Source organism: Salvelinus namaycush, chromosome 1 (genome assembly GCF_016432855.1).
Source record: "Salvelinus namaycush isolate Seneca chromosome 1, SaNama_1.0, whole genome shotgun sequence".
Taxonomy (NCBI): Eukaryota; Metazoa; Chordata; class Actinopteri; order Salmoniformes; family Salmonidae; genus Salvelinus; species Salvelinus namaycush.
In genome coordinates, this window is record NC_052307.1 from 20255033 (window position 1) to 20264776 (window position 9744).

Genomic DNA, 9744 nt, shown 5'->3' on the forward strand with positions numbered 1-9744 from the left:
TTTTAGAAACGAGTTTGCACCATATTTATAATCATCGCTTAATAAAATAACAAATAGTTCCTCGAAAACCCATTGTGAAGAATAAGATATGGGAAACTCAATTTGTTAGGCTACTTGTGCGCTCCGCTCCCACTGTTTTCACTACCGATTCTGGTCCAATACCTCAGGCTGACCAGATTTACACCACGTGATCCCATGGTCCGTGTTCGTGCGGATAATTACTTTTCTACACTAAACCGAGCAACATGGAATGTGAAAATGGACGGTTGTTTTGTTTTTAGATATTTTATAACTGATTTCTTATTTTTTAAATCTAATTTTTGCTTAAAAACCCAAACACAATTTGATATTTTGATTTTCACATGTGGGTTAAATGTGTAATGCCTGTCATTGGCTGGGCGTTCCCAGACCTCAAACATCGCTTAACCACAGCTCTTATCTTGGTTCATCCTCACCCTTCCCGTCAGTTTGTGGTGGAGGCCAATGCTACTTATGTCGGAGTGGGGGCGGTCCTATCCCAGTGTTCTGCCCTGGACCTCAAGCTACATCCCTGCGCCTTCTCCCATCGCCTCAACTCGGAAAAGAACTACGATGTGGGGAATCGTGAGCTTCTTGCGGTGACGATGGCATAGAAGGAATGGAGGCACTGGTTGGAGGAGGCGGAACCCCCATTCATCGTGTGGACCGACCACAAGAACCTGGAGTATCTCCGCACCACCAAGCGCCTCAACTCCAGGCAAGCCAGATGGGCCCTGCTGTTCACACGGTTCAACCGTACCGGCTGGGATCCTAGAATGTCAAGCCGGTAATCGGATGTTGGAGTCTAACGCTGTCCGCGCTGTGGTCCTGGAGTGGGCCCATTCCTCCAGGCTTGCCTGCCACCTGGGCTCCCGTCAGAACCTGGCCTTCGTGCATCAACGCTTTTGGTGGCCTACGATGGTTCCGGATGTCGCCGCATTTGTCTCCGCCTGCACGATCTGTGCTCAGAATAAGACTCCTCGGAAAGCTTCGGCTGGTCTTCTGCAACCACTGCCTGTCCCTCACCGCCCCTAGTCCCACATATAACCTGGATTTTGTCACGTGTCTCTCCCAGTCTGACGGCAACACTGCCATCCTGACTGTGGTCGACCGGTTTTCCAAGGCCGCTCACTTCATTCCTCTCCCCCAACTACCCTCGGCCAAGGAGATGGCCTAGCTCATGGTGTAGCACGTCTTCCGGATCCATGGACTGCCCGTGGACATGGTTTCCGACTGGGGGCCTCAGGTCTCGTTCTGGAAGACGTTCTGCGCCCTCATTGGGTCGTCTGCGAGCTTGTCTTCTGGGTTCCACCCCCAGTCCAATGGCCAGTCGTAGCAAGCCAACCAGGATCTTTAGACCACTCTGTGCTGCCTGGTCTCCGCTAATCTTACCTCCTGGAGCCAGCAGCTGGTGTGGGTCAAGTACGCCCGCAACACCCTTCCCTGCTCTGCCACGGGCCTATCTCCGTTTGAGTGTTCCCTGGGGTATCAGACCCCGCTCTTCCCCGAGGAAGAGGTCGGCGTACCTTCTGCCCAGATGTTTGTCCGCCGCTGTCATCATACCTGCAAGAGAGCCTGGTCGGCCCTCAAGACCACCTCCAGGTATCGATGACAAGAGGATCGCCATCGGACCCCGGCTCCCCAGTATTGTCTCGGGCAGAAGGTATGGCTATCCCCCCAGGATTTTGTTGTTTGTTTGTCTTCTGTTGCCCCGTACCCTTCGTATACATCCCACCTTTCATGTGTCCAGAGTCAAACCTATGTCTCACAGCCCTTTGTCTTCTGTTTCTATAACGGGGGGGAGGTCGCGCATTATCCCCTGTGTATTTATACCTGTGTTCTCTGTATGTCCATTGCCAGTTAGTCTTGTTTGACAAGTCAACCAGCATTTTTGTACTCAGCTCCTGCTTTTTCCAGTCTCTCGTCTTCTCACCCTACTGCTTGACCCTGAGCCTGCCTGCCATCCGGTACAGTTGCCCCACCTCTGGTTTACTGACCCCTGCCTGCCTTGACCTGTCTAGTGCCTGCCCCTGTTGGAATATTAAACCATTGTCAATTTGACGTGTCTGCATCTGGGTCTTACCTTGATTCCTAATAGCTAACCATTTACAATAACAGCAGTTCTAACTGATATATCCTAGCTAGTCACCTCCAAAATGATTGGCAAAAAATACTTTATAAATACAAATACTGAGCTATATTGTAGGCCTATGCAAAAAAAAAAGTATATTTTATACAATTGCTCAAATATGTTTAAGTAATTTTAAAAAAGGTGTAAATTATTGCCACCCGTTTTCAATACTTTGTGTATCCTACCCTTGTGAGGATAACAGGATTTAGCCTTTTTCTAGAACTCAGACCATTCCTCCATACAGAATCTTTCCAGAGCCTTGATATCCTTCGGTCTGCACTTATGGACTGCCCTCTTCAATTCAAACCACAGGTTCTCAATAGGGTTCAAGTCCAGAGACCGAGATGGTCATAACAAAATGTAGATTTTGTGGTAAATTAACAATTTCTTTATGGATTTTAATGTGTGGGTCATTGTCTAGCTTGACGATCCACTTGTTTCAGCCTCATGGCTTAGGCAACCAGGTTTTTGGCTAAAATGTCCTGGTACTTGGTAGAGTTCTTGATGCGGTTGACCCTAACAAGAGCCCCAGGACTAGTGGAAGCAAAACATCCCTATAAAATCAAAGATCCACCACCATATTTTACAGTAGGTATGAGGTTATTTTCTGCCTATGCATCCTTCTTTCAAAGCCAAAACCACCACTGGTGTGTGTAGACAAAGAGCTCTATTTTCATCTTATCTGACCATAGCACCCAGTTCCAATCTAAGTGCCAACGCCGTTTAGCAAACTCCAGGCGTTTACATTTGTTGTTAGCTCTGAATAAAGTTTTTTTTTTATTGCAACTCTTCCAAATAGCCTACAAATCAAATGTTACTGGTCACATACACATATTTAGCAGATGTTATTGCGGGTGTAGCGAAATGCTTGTGTTCCTAGATCCAACAGTGCAGCAATATCTAAAAACGATTCACAAGAATACACATCTAAAAGTAAAAGAATGGAATGAAGAAATATATAAATATTAGAGCTATGTCGTATTGGCATTAATTAAATTACAGTAGAATAGAATACAGTATATCCATATGAGATCAGTAAAGCAGTTCGTAAAGATTAAAGTGGCCAGTGATTCCAAGTCTGTCTATAGGGCAGCAGCCTCTAAGGTGCTGGGTTGTGTAACCAGGTGGAAGCAGGCTAGTGATTGCTATTTAAACAGTCTGATGGCCTTGAGATTAAAAACAGCTTGTCTCTCGGTCCCAGCTTTGATGCACCTGTACGGACCTCTCCTTCTGGATGATAGCGGGGTGAACAGGCCGTGGCTCAGGTGGTTGATGTTTTTGATGATCTTTTTGGCCTTCCTGTGACGTCGGGTAATCATTAGAATAAGACGCCTCAATATTTGTAGCCGTAGGGGGTAATATCTCTCTAGGAGCTTATCCGTCATCAGTATTGTGAGATACTGAAAGATTTGAATGGAAAAAGCTGATTCAAGAGCAGCACTCCTTTTCTTTTGATCCTATCAGTATCGACATATGCTCCAACGACGCACTTAACGACAGTTTTAGCTGAGTGGCGTTTTGGGAAATGCAAGTTACATCTTCAGCCGTTGTAGGAAAGATGCATCATGAAAACAATCATAAGCCTCAACAGTTCCATCGCTATCAGGAAACCGGGCCCAAGTCAAAACATTGTGTTGCAGTGTGTTAAAGCACTGCGGAGAAAACAATGACCGGGGTTGTAATCAATTAACGTCACGAAATTTGGTTAGTTTGTAGACTGTGTTATTTATTTTTATTCAAATAAAATAGTCTGCGAAAATGTATAGGCCTAGCCTACGTTTCACATGAAATGTGGGCTACTAGTGGTGTTTGCATAAGACGCAAACGGCGTCGATTTCAGCACCAGGGAACTGGACAGCTCCCCCAACTGGATCATGTATAAAAAATAAAAAATAAAAAATAAAAACATGCCCCCAACGATGCTCTTAGCTGTGGGTCAACATATGTGGGAACTCCTTCCAGATTGTTGAAAAAGCATTCCAGGTGAAGCTGGTTGAGAGAATGTCAAGAGTATGCAAAACTGTCATTAAGGCAAAGGGTGGCTGGTTTGAAAAATCTCAAATATATTTTGATTTGTTTAACACTGTTATTTTTCCATGTGTTATTTCATAGTTTTGATGTCTATTATTCTACAATGTAGAAAATAGTAAAAATAAAAATGCTGGAATGAGTAGGTGTGTCCAAACTTTTGACTCGTACTGTAGGTATGTATATATAAATAATTACCAGAACAAGGCTGCTGGCTGTATTCCAAATCCCACTGGCTAGCTGACTGAATTAAAACACTATTTCATCAACAATTAACTTCCCAATCTAATTTGATATAATCCCATGATCTAAAACACACAAGTAGTTTAATATACCCTCTTACAGAGAATCAGAGAGAGTATTACTGTTTCATAAGAGAGGATTCGAGGAATTACGTTTTGTTTATCAGTGCATTCATTAAAAACTTCAGACTAGTAATCTGATTATAATACATATAGTGCTACAGTTAAATCATAGCCTTTTACTCTATAAAAGGAGATATGACTGAATTAACAATTGTTTGTCTTCACAAAACACATACCTGTTGCAGTGATCCTTTAATACTACTTTCTGCAAAATAAAATACATATATAAAACCTTAATCAACCATTTATAAAAAAGGAAAAAAAGATCATCATAATACATGAGCATTTGGTTTACTTCCCTACACAACACCATACTCTTTCTACTATCAGTATCAAATCAACAGGACACGTTTTTCTTTCAAGATACTCCTGTGGCAATTAAGTGGCAATCATGACTTCTTAAAAACAGGATAAGACGACGTGGATCTCTTGGTCTCCTTATTACCAAGTAAAACTCTGGCAAGAATGACATTCATTTGAATGCAAAAAGCACCATGAATAAGAAAGAAAAGAAAGGCTTAGAAACATTTAAAACCTTTCAAGTAAACAAAATGAACTTATAACATATAGACCCGTAAAACAAAATAAAACATGCTTTAAGTTATTTTCACATTTGTTGTGATGTAGTGAAGAAATAAGCAGAAGAACATGCTGAGCAAAATACTAAAGTCTAAAGAAGCCATGGAAAATGTGCAACTTATTGAATGAACTCAAGCACTAGCTACAGTTGAAGTCAGAAGTTTACATACACCTTAGCCAAATACATTTAAACTCAGTTTTTCACAATTCCTGACATTTAATCCTAGTAAGAAATTCCCTGTCTTAGGTCAGTTAGGATCACCACTTTATTTTAAGAATGTGAAATGTCAGAATAATAGTAGAGAGAATGATTTATTTCAGATTTTATTTATTTCATCACATTCCCAGTGGGTCAGAAGTTTACATACACTCAATTAGTATTTGGTAGCATTGCCTTTAAATCGTATAACTTGGGTCGTTTCGGGTAGCCTTCCACAAGCTTCCCACAATAAGTTGGGTGAATTTTGGTCCATTCCTCCTGACAGAGCTTGTGAAACTAAGTCAGGTTTGTAGGCCTCCTTGTTCGGACACACTTTTTCAGTTCTGCACACACATTTTCTATAGGATTGAGGTCAGGGCTTTGTGATGGCCATTCCAATACCTTGACTTTGTTGTCCTTAAGCCATTTAGCCACAACTTTGGAAGTATGCTTGGGGTCATTGTCCATTTGGAAGACCCATTTGCGACCAAGCTTTAACTTCCTGACGGATGTCTTGAGATGTTGCTTCAATATATCCACATAATTTGACTACCTCATGACGCTATCTATTTTGTGAATTGCACCAGTGCCTCCTGCAGCAAAGCACCCCCACAACATGTTCTTCGGCTTGCAAGCCTCCCCCTTTATCCTCCAAACCTAACAATGGTCATTATGGCCAAACAGTTCTAATTTTGTTTCATCAGACCAGAGGACATTTCTCCAAAAAGTACAATCATTGTCCCCATGTGTAGTTGCAAACCGTAGTCTGGCTTTTTAATGGCGGTTTTGGAGCAGTGGCTTCTTCCTTGCTGAGCGGCTTTTCAGGTTATGTCAATATAGGACTAGTTTTACTGTGTTTATAGATACTTTTGTACCTGTTTCCTCCAACATCTTCACAAGGTCCTTTGCTGTTGTTCTGGGATTGATTTGCACTTTTCACACCAAAGTACGTTCATCTCTAGGAGACAGAACGTGTCTCCTTCCTGAGCGGTATGACGCCTGCGTGGTCCCATGGTGTTTATACTTGCGTACTATTGTTTGTACAGATGAATGTGGTACCTTCAGGCATTTGGAAATTGCTCCCAAGAATGAACCAGACTTGTGGAGGTCTACAATTTTCTTTTCTGAGGTCTTGGCTGATTTTCCCATGATGTCAAGCAAACAGGCACTGAGTTTGAAGGTAGGCCTTGAAATACATCCACCTCCAATTCCCTCAAATTATGTAAATTAGCCTATCAGAAGCTTCTAAAGCCATGACATCATTTTCTGGAATTTTCCAAGCTGTTTAAAAGGTACAGTCAACTTAATGTATGTAAACTTCTGACCCACTGGAATTGTGATACAGTGAATTGTAAGTGAAATAATCTGTCTGTAAACAATTGTTGGAAAAATGACTTGTGTCATGCACAAAGTAGATATCCTAACCAACTTGCCAAAACTATAGTTTAACAAGAAATTTGTGGAGTGGTTGAAAAACGAGTTTTAATGACTCCAACCTAAGTGTATGTAAACTTCCGACTTGAACTGTACGTTCTTCAGTGGTGATATGTCAAGATGATAGTCTGATATTTTGACATTGTATGATCTACTATACCACCTCCATTCTGTCCACACAGTACAGTATAATGTTAGGGAAAGGTTTCAGTCCTCATAAATTACAACATATACAGTGGCTTCAGAAAGTATTCACACCCCTTGACTTTCTCCACATTGCTGTTATAGCCTGCATTTAAAATGGATTAAATTGAGAGGTGTGTCACTGGCCTACCCACAACACCATAATGTCAAAGTGGAATCATGCATTTAGATTTTTTTACAAAATAATTAAAAATGAAAAGCTAAAACAGAGGCAATAAGTATTCAACCCTTTTGTTATGGCAAGCCTAAATAAATTCAGGAGTAAACATGTGCTTAACAACTCACATAATAAGTTGCATCAAGTTTATTGGCTGTGATAAGAGAAAACAGATTGGTTCAACATTGTAGTTACTACAAAATACTAACCTAATTGACAGAGTGAAAAGAAGGAAGCCTGTACAGAATACAACATTCAAAAACATGCATCCTGTTTGCAACAAGGCACTAAAGTAATATTGCAAAAAAATCAACTTTTTTCCCCTGAAGAAAGTGTTACATTTGGGGTAAATCGAATACAACAAATTACCGAGTACCACTTCATATTTTCAAGCATAGTAGTTGCTGCAACATGTTATGGGTATGCTTGTAATCGTTAGGGACTGGGGAGTTTTTCAGGGTAACAAAGAAACAGAATTGAGCTAAGCACAGGAAAAATCCTAGAGGAAAAACTGATTTCCACCAGACACTGAGATTAATTCACCTTTCAGCAGGACAATAACCTAAAACAAGGCCAAATATACACTGGAGTTGCTTACCAAGAAGACAGTGAATGTTCCTGAGTGGCTGAGTTAATTGACTTAAATCTACAGCAATACCTGAAAAGGGTTCCCTAGCAATGATCAACAACCAATTTGACAGAGCTTGAAGAATTTAGAAAATAATAAAATGGGCAAATGTTGCACAATCCAGGTGTGGAAAGCTATTAGAGACTTACCCAGAAAGACGCACAGCTGTAATTGCTAACAAAGATGCTTCTACAAAGTAATGACTCAGGGGTGTGAATACTTATGTTAGATATTTCAGTATTTAATTTAATAAATTTGCAAAAATCTCTAAAAACATGCATTCACGTTGTCATTATGGGATATTGTGTGTAGTAGATGTGATCAAAAAAATGTAGTTAATCTATTTGGAATTCATGGCTGAACCAACAAAAAGTGGTATAAGTCAAGGGGTATGAATACTTTGATGGCACTGTACCACTTATCAATATACATTGGAACATGATCAAGAGACATTCCGAGGGTGTCTTAGGGATATGCAAAAAACATTTCAAATTCACATGCGTATAATACACACGTGTACATGTGTGAAATAGGACAAATGTAAGCACATCCACCCAATTATTATTACATTGTGTACTTGGCAAGAAGTAGCAGAGGAGCTTCACATAATAGAATCATAGCAAACCAACTACTGTTTGGATCCAATGCAAATCAGATTTTAGCCACAGGTTTGCAGTATGGCAATGGGAAATATAAATACATAACATTTAGAGGTAACATACTATGCAATGTTCAACAGTAAATACTGTACATATCAAATCACAGCTCATGCTCTCACAAATTAGTGTTCATCCATACAATCCCTCCCTACAACTTTTAACCACACAGTCTTACTCTCCAACCACACTGATTGACAAAAATAAAAAAAAACTACCACTCATGCTTCTAGTTGTGCTTGGTCAGTGAGTGCCTCAATCACCATGCAGTGCCTGGCAAGCAGACAGGAGTCAATGTGCTTTCAAATATATATAAAAAAATATATAGTCCCTCAAAAGTTTCATCGCCACATGCAAGTGTGTTAGATCGTAGATGTATGGGGGCCTAAACTAAGGTGGTACGGCAACGAGGGAGTATCCACAGCTTCCTGTACCATTCTGAAATTATACAGTAGTGTGGTTGGAAACAAACGAAAGGCAACAAGCCAGCTTATGTTATGAGCTTATGAGAGATATCAGTGCAGCAGTGTGATGAAGTCATAGACTTGTCACATACACTACATAACCAAAAAGTATGTGGACACCTGCTCGTCGAACATCTCATTACAAAATCATGGACAATAATATGGAGTTGGTCCCCCTTTGCTGCTATAACAGCCTCCACTCTTCCGGGAAGGCTTTCCACTAGATGTTGGAACATTGCTGCAGGAACTTGCTTCCATTCAGCCACAAGAGCATTAGTGAGGTCGGGCACTGATGTTGGGCGATTGGGTCTGGCTCGCAGTCGGCATTCCAATTCATCCCAAAGGTGTTTAATGAAGTTGAGGTCAGGGCTCTGTGCAAACCATTTCTATATGGACCTCGCTTTGTGCACAGGGGCATCATCATGCCGAAACAGGAAACGGCCTTCCCCAAACTTTTGCCACAAAGTTGGAAGCACAGAATTGTCTAAAATGTCAGTATGCTGTAGTGTTAAGATTTCCCTTCACTGGAAGTAGCCTGAACGATGAAAAACAGACCCAGATCTTTATTCCTCCTCCACCAAATTTACAGTTGGCACTATGCATTCGGGCAGGTAGCGTTATCCTGGCAGCCGCCAACCCCACATTCGTCTGTCGCACTGCCAGATGGTGAAGTGTGATTCATCACTCCAGAGAACGCGTTTCCACTGCTCCAGAGTCCAATGGCGACAAGCTTTACACGACTCCAGCCAACGCTTGACATTGCGCATGGTGATCTTAGGCTTGTGTGTGGCTGCTCGGCTTTGGAAATCAATTTCATGAAGCTCCCGATGAACAGTTATTGTGCTGATGTTGCTTCCAGATGCAGTTTGGAAGTCAGTAGT